Below are 15,621 nucleotides of genomic sequence, written 5' to 3'. Positions count from 1 at the left end.
AAGCAGGCGAGTGCAAGCCAAGGAGTGCGATAATTACATTGTTACGCGCAGTGTTCCCTTCCGTTTTCCGCAAAGTATTTGCCAATCACATTAGCAGTGTCATCACATGTTGCAGCGGTCGTGTGATGAGTGTCCGCTTGCCAATCTCGCCGACTGATCGATGCGCGGTGGTGGGGCGCCAACTCTCCTGCCAACACCACGCCCGGGAACAGGGAAGTGCAACTATTCGGGACGGGTCACACTACATGGACAACAATTTCACACTCCCTACTAGTGAGAGTGACAACTGACTGACTGTCTCTCTCGTTGAATACGATTGATTTATTCATATCGATATTATGTTCTGGTATTTGGGAGTTTTAATATCATCGTCAGAAGCCAGCAGTCCCACCGTACATGCAAATGTAACTGCATTCCTTGCTCTGTACTTTAGACTCTTAGATACGCGTCACATTCGCTTGCCGAGGGTTTCAATTAACGAACGATATCATAATATTGAATTGATGAATTGCTTAAATCAATAGCTTAATTACAAATAGAGTTATTTATGTGGAGCCAATCTTCCACAGAACAGCGAGGTATCGTACAATTATGCGATAACAGTATAATTAATTATTTCGTCGAAACGAGATAAACAAACTTGGTGAACAAATAGTGAGACTAAAACAGCGAGAGCTAGGAGAGGCTATGATAAGTAAATACGTTGATAAGGAAGGTATTAGTGACCGCGTGACGTCACGGGTCAAATGTTGAAATGTTACCGCGCGTTAGAACCCCGCGAAAGTAAACACCAGCCACGGGAAATACACCTCGTGATGCGGAAAATTGTGACAAATATGGAAGTACGAGTGTTGTATGAGTTTTATTTATTAACTTTTTTAATGATTGTACTAGTAGTTGGTACACAGTGTAACTGTTATCGCAGTGAATCACAACACATGGTATCAATGAATGGAATGCCTAGAAGGCCGCGGCTGGTTGCTCAACACAAGTGTGTCAAAGGAAACTCCCGAGCTGTCGTATCGGTGAGTGCATTAATTGTAGGAAAATAACCGGCGCGCGCGCACCCGCCGCAGCCTGGGCCTGTGAAGTTTCCATTGTTGACAGCCGCCCAGCGCCTGCGTCTGTCTTAAATATAGATCTCAACTATTTTATTGTTGTCTCTAAATCGTTTGACCTTTGAATACAATATATTTTTAGACGGGACAGGTTTTTTACATCTACATTAAGATAAAGTCTGTTCGTTTTTAAATGAAAACAACAATCTATTATTCGTCTAATGGGTTGTTGAATCTACAGCTATAATATTGTGTATCTTTTCAAAGCAAGTCCCAAGTTAAGAGTGATTGCTCTTTTCCTTTCATAATCAATTCATTTGTATGATTACATAGGATTTGCTTCGTTTTAAACTAGATTTTCTGATCGCGACCTAATTAAATATGCTCTAATGGGAAATTAAATAGAATGTGGATCTTAAAGATAGTAGAATGTTGTATATTCACAATCTGAATTGAATTAGTTATCATTAAAGTATTGAACGTAATTTAGAGTTTCTTCAGTAATGCCCGAGTGGTATCGAGAAAGTGTTCCCGCAATGTCAGTGGGAGCTGCCAGCTGACCGTTATCAGCGGAAGGGCGACGACCTCGCCGGAAGCGTTATCAGCTGGATACAGCACGCTACTCATCCCACACAGCCCACACCCAGTTCTCGGTACTAGCAGTTATCGAGGCCTAGCAGTGTAGTGTCACAGTAGTGTGCCCGCCATGAGGCTGTATGTGTGGCCTGCACTCCTGCGCTTACACTATATCTCACAAGATATGCAAACTACTACTGTCACATGTCACATGTAGCTACATACATGCTTTGTATATGGGAGAGATCGTGAAGCTCTACTTTATTAAACTGCCGTTGTTCTGTGTGAGAAGATATCGTATCTCAAGTGTCTGCTCAAGTTTTGAACAGTTTCTGTGTATGAGTTGGATTCTGGAGTTGAACTTAAAATTAAAATAAAATAAATTTAGCTTAATTACCATGCAAGTATGTTAATTACGTTATTTCACAAACAGTAGGTATTTTAATGTAAGCAGTAAACAGCTATTTATGTTAGAACGGTTGCGCAACATTAATGCATAATTCATAATTATCTTCCGAACATTTTTTACCTTGCTTGAGTCGAATTGTCGGCTTCGGATAGGCTCAGGCGCCGTTAAAATAACACAAGTATTCGAAACTGGTTTAATATAGATGTGGGTTCATTACCATTATCTTCAAGGAGCGACACGTGCAATATTTTTTTAGTGTAATAAAATTAAACCACTACTCGTGTACATATCTCTCGTAGTTAACGAACCACAATTACCGCGGTTTGTGTTATAACCGCTACTACTAGTACAGCTCATATTCCATTCAAATAGCTGGCTCGCGGCGCGCTCGCTACCCTCGCAGTTGTCATGTAGTTGGCTGAATGGGATCGATGCGGCGCGGCGAGTGCTCCATGACAGGCCGGCAGTGGCCCAAGTTCACGGCCGCCCGCCTCCTCACTCCGCTCACCAAAATAAATCACTTTACATTTCCTCCTACCTCTGTGTTTCACTAGATAACTAAGATGTATCTCACATTGTAAGTACCGTGACGTGCCCGTCCGCGCTGCAAACAATGATGCTTACAGCTTGTTTACTTGCCAAGTAAATAAACTTTGTGTTTCTTCAACCGTGCGTTGGTGTCTAGACGTTGTATTTCACTAATCAGCATTTCGTTGAAATTGAACTCGCATTTCACCGATACATAATTGTTATTTGAATAAACAACATTTTATTGAAGGAGACTACCTACATACCCACTGAAAGCGAATGTCGTACATTGTCAACATTTTAAAACAAATGCGGAGTTAATTTTAGAACGGATGGAGATCGTAATATAATTTGCAATGAAGCCTAGCGACAACGTAGGCGTGAGGCAACACCGGCCGATACAAATAGAATGTATGTAAAAACTCGCGCGGAAATCCCATTTGTATGGACGTGAAAATAGAACTTGCGACAACGGCCGCGCGGAACGCCAACTATTTCACCGAGTCGCAGTCGCACAGTCGCAGCCCAACACTACCGACACGTACTTCCTAAACACAGAGTCTATCTCTGGACAATTGGACATGCACGGCTTAATGTCTCCATTATTGTCCATTGTTTGCCAACAATCCTATTTATAGTCATTACGCAGTTTTATTTAAATTATGTGGAAAATTACAACTTTTTATATTTATTTGTCTGTTGATATAAAGTCTTTTGAATGCAATATTGCCTTTTTAACGTTATCTTATCTCTGTTTTGCAGGTAAGCCAGAATAATAAGGAACTGAGGTAATCGCCGCGCAACCGATACATATCGGCAATCATTCGCATCTATATTTAGACGTGAGTAGATAACACGTGCATGTGTGGAACGTGATTCATATTATTTACACGATTACACGCCGGGAGAGGTCAGCAGAGTGCACCACTATCGAGCCCCTGCCTCCGCGGCGCAGCAGCGGCAGCACTCGGCACTCGCTGCAGACCGCTTGTCACTGCCATCTTGAAATCAGTGCACACTATTACGTGTACACACTGCTCCACTGTACATAGTGTGGGTATTTACCCGCAGCTTATTACTCGTCGAATCGATACATCAATCATTATTAGATAGATATCTGCTCGAAGTGTACGACAATTGTCCCGTCATTATTTATTCACTGGCACTGGATCCACCAATGACAAGAATGTAGTGAAAAATTATAGATAAACAAACCATCCATTAGATACGCGTGCCGTGAACATTCTGATTAAATAAATCCATCGGCCAGTGATTGTTTGCGGGCCCTGATATGTTGTTGTATCGGTAGTATCGGTACATATAGCATTACTCCGGGTCATATCATATAATAGTACCTAATGATGCGACAAAATTAGTGCTCGTCTATAATTGAGTGGGGGCAATTAGTGCAGCTATCGCGTTGCATATAAACGTATGATTAGCGGCTCATTTGGCGCGCGCTAATTATCCAGCGCTGGTATACTGCGCTCCATAATATTGGGCTGTAGTCACCATGCACCATCTACACTGGAGTCACATAGTGTCGTGTGATGATTGCCATGTTGGTGATACATGTTCGGTGGAAATGTAAGCCACTGGCCACAGTCGGCATACAGCCACGCGGCCCGCGGCACTTGTCAAGGTTACGTGGAACGAGGAGACTGGCTACAAATTTAAAACTATTACGTGTGTATTTCATTAATATTTTATTTATGGTAAAATAGACACCTTCTAATGCAAAACTATTAATAATTAAATGTCAGAATATATTTTTAAAGTAATTTTATTCAAAAACAAGTTGTTTTGATTTTATGGAAAAAGACGCTTTAAATATACACTCGTATTGCACACTCTTGATATACATAATGATCTACAAGTTTACCTCGAACTGCTAATTAATACGACTATTTTTAAAGTGGAACAGAACACATTACCACATGAAGAGATATTATCCATTAGTGGTACAAAATAGTTGACACATGGCTATTGTGGCCGCGGTATTTATAGCGCAGGTTTACCATCGGCGGAGTGTGGCGGCCCGTATGTATGGCGGACATGTCACGCTGATTACAAATATATTGTTTCACCGAGCTATGTTTAGCACACGGTGACGCAACCACAATTATATGCCGGTATACTGACCCATTTGTGTTCTCACGGGAAACGTAATAACTTCGCGAAATGTCGATTTAAAGGAACAAACAACCATCTCTTAATCAACTTACATCTCCTATTCTCTGATAGAACGCTTCAACCATATTATGTATGATGTGACATAATATTTATTTATACATACAATCTCTATCGTACTAACTGATGAACACTCATTATGCTGTAAATGTGCGTGTCAATATAATGTAATAAAATTAGATAGAGGTACCTATTACCTATTGGAAGTTTACCTCAAGGAAAATACTGAGTTACCTAGCGATCTACGCACAAGAACCTCAGGTTTTAGTACAATGGGAATACCAATGCATAAGGAAATACTTGGATATCTTTGGATTTCGACATAAAAATCCATACCTACTCACTTTGGTATAAAGTAACCTTCAAGCAAAGCCTAGAGTTATAAAATAACAAAGGAGGATTTCCAAAAATACTGACCACGAACAACTTTGAGACGACCCCTGACATCTCCGAGATAAAATAAATGGCCGGCTAATAATAGAACGGTCATTATTCACAAACCAAGTTTTTTGTAAGGAGCGTGGCCACGTGACGCGGGTCTAAGTCTCGGCTATTTATAGTCTGTGGTATGTCGGTTTGCATACATTAACATGTTTTATGTGAGGCTGTATCTGTAATGTTTAACTTGTCGCGGACAAGTTACGGCTGTGCAGGGGGCAGGCAGGCAGGCAGCACTCCAACACTCGTAACGATGCGAATGCTCTGACATCTTGTCCTCGGGTATTCCCAGTAGCTCGTGCCTCAGTCGGCACTCCGTCTGCATACAATATCATGTGTGGCTCGTTATTTCTGACCACAAGTTCGTGTGTGATCGATCGCTACTCGCCTCATATCGTACGATACCAAGAAACGTTCACAATCAGCGACATGTTTACCTACATATTCATGGAATAATTAAATATGCACATATTATATTGTGATCATTATAATTGTTGTCTGGCAAAGGACGCGCGGCCGCCGGGGTGAGCCTAGAGCTTTATCTACCTGCTTGTGTAGAACCACGCAAAATATGTCACTTCAGGTTTCAGTACACATTCCGTACCCTTCAAACATACCACAGCTGTGTGAGTAAACAAGTAAGTCTACGAGCGAGTGTTGCCATGATCAACTAGCTGTATAATTTTACGCAACAGAAGGGAACAGAGGAAAACAAATGGTATTGATAATGGTCCAGCAGTAACTAGTATTGCACAAATACGGCTTTATCGTGAGACCTACTTACTACTAGATTCTAGTGCGATGACTGTGTTCGCTATTGCGTGCACGTTCATTGTAAAATGTCAAAGATTAGCCCTCTCTGTTCTGTGTGAACTGACAAGTCCATCAGTTGACTGAGAGCCCTGGCCACTGGCCAGTATATGATGAATGGAACATGAAAAGGTAACGCCCTAAACTCTGTCACTGTTTAAGGAAAACAATACGGAGGAGTTAATTTATTGTTGTTGTTTCATTTGCCGCTTTGTTCTATAATTAGTTGGCAAATACTTGTGATTGTTTCCTCGTGCGCCGTGCACAGCCGCCGTGCCGCAGTGGCCGCGGTGGCCGCAGCCTATTTGACCGTATACGAGTGGAGTATAAATAGCCGAGGACTGCGTTATCGCTCGCCACTGATTAGCACGGCTCAGTTTTACCGAGCTATTTTGGTATAACGACGGAAATTACCGCTTAATGTTATGCTAGTTGAGTTTATTAATACAGGTTTATTAATGTATTTCAATACCATTTATAATATTACTTGAATGTTATTTTTATCTCATAGATTAGCATCGGTACCTAACATTTAACTACCTCGTAAATTAAATCGTTCTAAATGCTAGCGTGAGCTGTGTTTTGGTTAGGCTAAAAATATAAATCCAAAAATATTTGCATAATCTTATTTATACCTAAGATAAATTGGCAAAACATGTTCACAAATGTCAATAAAGTAAACTGTTAGCCTTCAAACAAGATTTGACCAGTGACACCACGAGCCATGGATTGTGTGTCCGTGCAGTGGATGCGGCATATAATCCCGTGTAACATGCAAATTGCCGCCATCGTGTTCCACAGTTGTTGTTCTGTGATAAAACAGAAATAGCAGCAGCGAGCTGGCTATAAATATCGCGCATTGACAGGAAAAGTGTCGTTAATATGTTGTGTAAAAATAGCAAGCCATTGTTTGGATTATGTGGCGATATAAATAAAGTTTAGTGGCGACTCGCGACTCGCGACTCGTGAGCTTTATGTGCTAGTTGGCGACAATCGCTTTGTTATACCTACTTCGTACGAACATAAACTAGGACATTCATAATATATACTGCCGTAAAGATGTGTGTGTGTACATATACATGTATGACGTCGGAATAGATATTATTGTATATTTTTATACATGTTTGTGAGATCAGTACAATTTGGTTTCTATAAAGGTAGAGTCAAAACTTCCCAATACTGTACACAACACAGTTATGCAATAAAACTTGGATCAAATTATATTGCTGAAGAAGTCAAATATAAAGTAAGAACTCGTGTATTCCAGATACTTGTAATTGATGTACTTGTCGTAACATCGGCAGCGTCTTCCGCCATACTGCACAGCACACTTGGATAAACATTCGACACAAGTTTATTCCAACAAATACGGGTGGCTATATTTGTAGCCCGCGCGTCGCGATGTAACAATGATTGAGCAAGTTTCCTCGCAAAAAACTGGCTGGCACAGACGTTAGGTATACAATATACATAGCATATACATACTTGATTCTATTCCTATATTCACGTACACTATACTACACTTATATATGTCTAGTGTTTAATTGGAAATCGCGGGCGGTTGTATATTTAAGTTCAATTTATGATGGTGTTTCGCGTGTGTCAATGGCCGTCGCCGTAAACTGCACGTGGACTATTAAAACTTTACAATTGTGCATAAATAGTGCATCGTCCACGAGCGCCGCAATAACTCGCTCTACACGCCAAGCTATATCTAGTTCCAATTTTCCAAACGATCTAAAAGTAACCTGTACTTTCCTGCCACAAAGCTTAAATAAACTAATCACGTTTGCTTACTAACTGATTACCAAATAAATTAAAAATATAAGTTTGTCGACCATTTATTTATTTACTGAGTGAATCGCGTGCGCATCTAGCCTGTCTTTACCTTTCAACAAGCATGCAACATCCATTGTCATCTATTAATACTCTGTTATTTTCCTATTATTTCATCAATGAAGCTATTTTTTATTTAATTTATGTATCCGTGTCATTGTGAGAGACGGACGCACGGAAATATATCTTATTGTCTTGTTGTGTTAGATACAAACATACAAACAAACGATTCTATACAATCTCGATATTATCAAGTGTTCACAAAATTATTCGCTTATTACCTTTTTACAACGACAGTGACGTCTTCGCATAAAATTACGTAAATTTACTAAAATATGCGTTGAAAACTAATTATAAACTTCAAAATTACTTGGAAGCAATTACTTATTACGCATAACATTAAATTTTTTTTTTTTTTTTTTTTTTTTTTTGAAATTTATTCGAAAATTTGTACACAAAAAGAGTTACATACATTTCACGTTCAAGTAACATTTACCTTATAATAGTATAATCATAGCCTTAAGATAATCTATTACTACACTTATATTAAATTACAAATACAAATGGTGGTAATTTGGAATAAGAATGTAAAGTAGCGACCTGCCCGAACTAGGTTTATATTAACCTGTGTTTCAGACCATCACTTTACGACGCTTTTTAACTAGGACAATATTTGTTTATGTTAACCGGATATAAAAGTAATATATTAATAACTACGAGAATAAGCATAATTATACGTAAGAGGAGCCTATGTTAATATTACAAGTACTTGCACTACCTAAATAATGCAATCAATCCAAAATTTCTAGAAGTTTCTCTGTGTCTGTGTAATTGAGTGTTGCTAAATATTCTGATATTAAATAACTACATTTTTGCAACTAACACTATAGAAGTCTAACAATTTGTTAAGTTTATTATATAGGAAAGGACCTAAAAAAACATAAAAGCGCCTAGCAAACGCATGTTTAGTTTGAGGCTTTGTGCAAACTAAGTCCTTCCTTCTCTTGTCTCAAATGACAGTAACATGGCAACACGCCTTTTATTTCCGAAGGGTGGGAGATGTACATGTTATGCGAAGCGCATGTAAGCGACGTGTTGTGGAGTTTTCTTTATTTTCAATGAAAAGCGTTTGATTGTTTGTTTGGCTCGCCCTCGCACTCGTCGATACGTCGGCTATAACTCGCCGGCTATTTATAGCCCCGGCTTCAATCACGCACCGACCGCGTGCACCTTTATATATACACCGTATATTGTATAGTAGAGCTGCTTTTTGGTTTGTTTGCTGATATTTCCATCTTGATAACCTTTGCAAGCGTTTGGAACGGGTTGGCCAGACGCAGGCAACTCGTGACGAGGGATTCTTGCAGCTCCATCTCTTTAGAGGCTTCGGATATGGTGAAGTATTTAGTATTCACTGCCAGGCATATGCATTCAAAAATGATGTATAAAATATATCTTTGGACTTAATGTCTCATAATTTAATATCAGAGTCTATACAAAAATTCATTAAGACAAACCTAATTTCGAGTTATTGCTAATCAGTTGTTATTAATCATGATATGGCTGAAATGTAACAAAGCAACATGTAGACATAGCGGCGTCGGCCATGTGGCCATGCTAACGATTCATATCTTTCATCACATATTCTGTGTAAAGGCATTATTTCTGAATATTTAGACACAACAATTTAATTTAATTCCCGCTTTTGTTGTTACTTCTTGCAAAAATAGATAGATATTCTCCGTGTAGTTTACTAAAGTCCAAACCCAGTAGTGCTACACGCGTCGTGCAGTAATGACCTAGCGGCATGACGCCATTAACACCACGCAACATAAAGTTATTCATTAAATATAGCAAACCGTGTCACATGCTAATCTATTCGAGTTATAAATAAACCTCCAACCTGCTGCATATGCACTAATTGTTGCTATCTTGCAAGTTACAATGTGTGCAACCAAGCGAGTGGTACGTGACTAGCACAAACGTGACCAAATAAAGACACCACCTAAACATAATGCAGAATGTGAACAACTCCATCCAAGGTTACATTAGTGAACATTTGAAAACGTCAGCCAATTATTCCGAAATAACAGCGCAATTGTCTGAAGCAAAGGACCCTTGGTATTTATTGCTTCATCTAACAATACGGATCCAAAAATAGCTCCTTGTATAACCAAGCCTGGAAATAAACGTAGTGGGAAAGTATCGACCGGGTTATTATTAGTGGCTGCGAGCAACTTATTCCACTCTTTGTTGGTTCAAAATAACCATGCAACCCCCCTCCTGCCCGCCATGGCTGGAGAACTCTACTCGCGACTTATTTTTGGTAGCAGTCCGGTTTGTGCCGACTTTAGTCAGGCATTTGATTGTGTCTGCATCGCTGATGGGCCGTAACTTAATGTTCTCCGGAATGATTCATGCGCTAAAATTAACTCGGTGTTTCAAATGCAGGTAAACATTAGTTCAAAACAAAAAACGTGTTATTCTTATGTTCAATGTTAAACTAAACAGTCTCTAGAACTACTAGAACTTAGTCAGTATTATGTTACCGACCTAAATTTATTAGCACGGGTACATTTTCTTATTCCCAAGTCTTCAACATAAACAAGAATATTGCTAATTCCAGCATCGTACCTAAACAAATTAAAAACATCATAAACAGAAACCTATTTACTTCTCACCCAAATGGAACTCAATCATAAGTGCTCATCTATAAAAACTTTTATGTTAAAAAAACCCCAAGAGCCGGTGATTCCCGAATTAGTACAACTAAAAATAAATGTGGACGGAATGCGCCCATCTGTTTATAGAGCAAGCGGGGGAGATTTACTAGTCTATTTGTGTGTAGCAGGGGGACAGGTCCCGAGTGGCGACAGGTTGACAAAAAATTGAACTTGTTCAGTGACAAGTGAATGAGAGGGTTGGAACAAGTGAAGTGTGTCAGTCAGGGCAGGGTGGTGAATGAACGCGCCGAGTCCCGCCGCGCGCGCTCACCGCTCGGCGACACTAGTGACACAGCCACCGCGACATGCAGATCGATGGTGAAAGTCTATATTATTATTGTTATTTTTGTATAATGACCGCTAGTTTTCGTAGGTAGTCTAGGTCCAGTCTGCATTTAGTGCCACGGTGAATTCTCATATTCCAAAATATTTTTGTAAATTGTGTGTATAAACAAAACCTGTTCACTTCATCAACTAAACGAGTTTAGTTTTCCGTCTACATGTACTCAGCCAGTTTTGAATAGAGCTATTGCTTCACGTTTAAATTATATTCCTCGTACGTTTCGTAACATCAAACAAGATCCCATACGTTGATCCCAAACAAAGAGTTCACACATGACTCAATCAGATCCTTAATGTGACTAGCCTTTGTATGGCGTACTAATTATACTCGTCCTAAATATAGAAGTGATTCACTCCTGCCCACTGTGTCTGCTTCAATAGGCGTGAGTTATTGCATGCATGTGCCTACATGGCCTATTTTTTTACACATGTGTCAAATGGGTTTCGGCCTGTTTTGTATGTAAATAGATAAGACAGTTTGTTTGGTATGTAGAAATATTGCAGAGATGATGCTATACATTCCACGCCATGACTTGTCTGAGAGAGACGTTTCTAATTGACTGTAATTTAAATTCGTGTCATAAACGTTGTTTTGGTCATTCAATATTAATAATGTTTTTATTAAGTAATCTTATCATGGTTGTTAGGTTAAACGATCTAAATAGCGATAATGTGAAGCCATCACCATACAAATTTCGAATTATCATGAAACTAGTTTCATCCTGCTGAACTTATTATGCTGAGAACAGTCTAACTTTTATTACTAAACCAGTTTTTAATAATATTTTGGTGCACCGGTATTGTTCATTCATTTAATTCATTTTGAACGTTGAATTTCAAATATTATTTGGATTCAACTGTCGACAACGAACAATACTCGTATTAATTGCGTTGCAATAAAACTTATTTTGTTTTGTGCGAAAATATACCGATATATTTTTCCGGCAAAGTCTATGTTTGTGTGAATACCTGAAACTCGTTGTACGTACCGAGTCGAGAGATGTAAACACTGGTTCGTGTTATTCTATAAGTAATGATACTACGTCACATTCCCACCATCCGACCCACATGCGAGCCACCAACTCTCAATGATAATACCATTCGTACCTATGCGGATATTGGACTCTTGATTTGGTTGAACATTATTTTGTTCGATACACACACAATCAATCAGTATGGAAGTGGGTTCAGTAATTATTTGCACATCGTGCACATTGTTGTGTTCATGTGTAGCTGCATTATATGGACATGTGCACAGATGTGTTATTAGTGAAGTGTTGGCGGTTCCGCTTCAGCCGCGGTTCACGGAAACCGGAGCAAATACAGCATCGAAATATACGTGCTCTTATTGCGAGATCAAACGCACGATCTAGAACAATCTTCTTGTTGGGAAAAGGTTTCGAATTATATTCGTTTTACTGTGTTATCAAGTAGAAGTACAACGTCTGATATTAAATTAATATGCAAAGTGTCGACAGAGCCTTGTTATTACAACGAGCGCCTAATACATATTTGTACAATATTTTTCCTGTCCCATTTACTTGTGTTTGTTAAATGTGCACACAGTATTAACATTACTGTATGTTTGTCCATTACAATTTCCTGTTGCCCGACGAGTAAATCACGTGATGCACCATTATGTATAAAAAAAGTTTGCGTGTTGACTAATTCAGAAGTAGTGAGGTCAGGGGCGGCGTAATCTGTTGGCTTAGGCAGTTAAGCAGTGAAGGATGTAATCAAGTGAAATAACCCTCGGAGACTTCTTCGAAACTCGATAATTCAAGTTCCAATGAAACGATCGACTGTAGTTTTCTATTTTTACCTCAAGGTTTAGTTCAGCGGTGAGCGTGCCGAGTTCACAACTAGCCGCAGTTCCACTTGCATATTTTATACTTCATTTGTAACTGACTGCGATGACTGTATTTAGCGGGAGCCCTTCGTCACGCCACGTCGTTGCCTTCCGACTCACTACTTAACTATGCTACAATATATTACCAGGTATCGTGGGTGACTAAAACAGAGTACCTGACTGGTTGACGTAGATTTTAAGTATTGTTTACTGTTCTCGTTGAAATGCAGTGGGGTACGATTGTATGAAAACATTGTAGTAAGCACGTTACTAACCTCATTACCTACAACTACGCGCTACGCCCCGCCGTCACCCGCAGTTCACTCCGACATCAATGAAACACGCGGCTTCGGGCGCGCACGCAACCACCGCCCGTGAGTACACGCATCCCGAACTGTGCTGTCTTGATATATATACATGTTACATGTATTGTGTGTCTCTAGAAGTTTACACATTACACTTTATTTGTACAAATTATCAGCGCATATAGGTATAAGCTCTTTTTACAATTTCAAGTTAAAACTAAGTCAGAAATAACATTTTATTACTTAAATAAAATGTTTATGTGATTCTATGCGCGGAACTGTTTACGTTAAATCTCTTTTAGAATTGAACTGCATGTTAAAGTAGGCCAGTCCCGAAGCTGCTCGAGTTACGCTGCACATTACTGCCCGCTAGATATTGTGCGAATATTTCATTTTAATGCGCACATTGTTTAATATAAAGGCGCCGATAAATCATGTTAATACCACCTGCTCGAGTTTTACTGGTGCATGCTACAGCCGCGGCCGAGCAGACAATACTTACGATCTACTTCTAACATGAAGATAAACGTTAATCGTCTCCTCACAGTGTTTCTTGTCCATAAATAAAGTTAACGATAACATTGTAATAATGCCTTGAAAACGATTTACTTCCATATTCCTCTCTACGTGTGCTAGTACTGGAAGCACTTGACTCGCCCAGGAACAGTCGTTACTAGTTTATCATGATCGTGGCGCTCGCAGGGCTCACTCCGAGAAGGTCGTAACTCGTAGTTGTTGGCACGGTTTAACTATAAAACCGAAACGGTACATCAATAAAGACACCATACTAAAATCCATTTCTAATCTTTCCGGTGGCTGCTGCATTTAGCCGTTTGAAAATAGCCACGAACGGTGCGCCCGCGCATACGAATACTGTAACAAACTGTTTACACTTACAGAAATAGACGCGGTTCGCTTCTGAATGTGGAACGGGTGAACACTTGGCTTTTATGGACAGCTATTTTTGGTGGAGCCGACTGTCCAGGAGCTACGAACATGCGAAGTGGCTCGATGGAGGAGGCGCTCGTCCAACCGCACTGCACAGTTGCACGCTGCGAGAATATTCTCACTGGCGGATATGTTATATGAAAGTCAGAGAGAGACTCACGTAGGAGTTTATAGGGGATATACCTATATAATAAACACATGTTAACTTCAATATGTTCGCTTATGTAATTAATCACAGTACATCGTAAATCAAGTTTTAAATCCGCAACAACTTGGTCACGTGTACGACTCCATTAACACTAAATGCCTTAACCTCTGGCGGCAGTGGAAATCGTTGTTCTCGCTGTATTATCGTTCATTACGAGAATCGTCGTATCCGCGAGGTCACGTGCACGCGAAATTATAAAAATATAATATTTACACAAGGCAGTCACGTGGCTTCGCCGCTCAAATCTATTGTTAACAAAAACAAAAACAACATTTAAATGCCCCAGACCAGTCTGCTTAGTTTTTAAACTGAAACTAACCGAACTCAGCGGACGGGTGCTAACATTCATCTTTTTATTCTTACAATATTATTATTGTAATGGACTGGTTTGATATAACGCAGACATACATACAAGCTACTAATTCCCCAACTTTTAGATCTTATTGCAGAATGCAGAATAGATATGGAATGTATACTGACAGCAAATTAGCATTTAAGACAGATTAAAAAAAAATCTTAGTAAAGTTTTTGGGCATTACTTTTATATTTATTTTACTGGTTAGACGAGCTTGTGAGAAGATAATTAATAAATAAATACAACTCTAAGTTTGAACAAAATACAAAAAAAATTGCGCAAACTCGGAATAAATCCACGAACTTCAAACAAACCGCTCTCCACGTGTACCTGAGGTAATGCTAAGTGGTTACAGACTAAATAAATATTTGGAATCACTTGAATTTCTTACTAAATACTACAGCCGGCGGTAAAATGTTAATTATTGAATAAATCAATGTTACTTTGCAAAAAAGTCGTAGGAGTCTTACCGACCCATTGAAAAACGAATCAAAGTATGTTAAGTGTTTGGAAACTGCGATACGTTGCAGACAGAGTCGCGTGGCGCTACTGGTGCCACTAGTGCTGCAAGTGCTGCAAGTGCTGTAAGTGCGACTACTCAAACTGATATCCGCGGATTTATAAAATAATTCGAGTGTGTCACGTTTCGTAGCTCGCGTGTATGTTCTATTTTTAAAACTCAATAATTTAGCTGTGTATTGTGCTTCTTCTCGTTTTCTCAGCTATTGTAGTGAGTGCGTGCGAGGGAGATGGACGTAGAGAGGCGCGGGCGGGGCGCGTCCTTCACTTGTCGCGCGGCGTGTTGCCGGGTGTTCTAAATATAAAAAGTGGGGGGTGCGGTGCGCGGGCGGCGGCCGACCGGCTTTGTTGATCCAGCTTTGTTGTACTGCTGCCATTATAATACTCTGTTTTTGTAAATGACTTACAGAGGCTTGGCCAAGGTCTGGTCAAAGTCGCGAGCCGAGCGATTCGCCCACGAGCCGGATACGAAGCCTCCTCGACACTCGCGGAGATCAAAACACTTAATGAGCACATGTTAATGTGGA

The 15,621-nt window shown here is 39.7% G+C and overlaps 1 protein-coding gene across 15 annotated transcripts in view; it reads left to right on the top strand.

Moving 5' to 3' along the window:
• LOC118269201 (histone deacetylase 4) overlaps window positions 1-15,621 on the top strand; it is a 69,855-nt gene that overhangs the window by 40,332 nt on the left and 13,902 nt on the right. For 2 of the 15 annotated variants that reach the window (XM_050699160.1, XM_050699127.1), the window contains exon 1: window positions 3,334-3,413. The exons of the other annotated variants lie outside the window; for them this stretch is intronic. The gene's annotated coding sequence lies outside the window, so the exon portion shown is untranslated. Of the gene's footprint in view, window positions 1-3,333; window positions 3,414-15,621 lie in introns of those variants that run through there. 15 annotated transcript variants of the gene reach the window in all.

Source organism: Spodoptera frugiperda, chromosome 2 (genome assembly GCF_023101765.2).
Source record: "Spodoptera frugiperda isolate SF20-4 chromosome 2, AGI-APGP_CSIRO_Sfru_2.0, whole genome shotgun sequence".
NCBI classification, from domain to species: domain Eukaryota; kingdom Metazoa; phylum Arthropoda; class Insecta; order Lepidoptera; family Noctuidae; genus Spodoptera; species Spodoptera frugiperda.
This window is presented reverse-complemented; position numbering and strand designations above follow the sequence as displayed.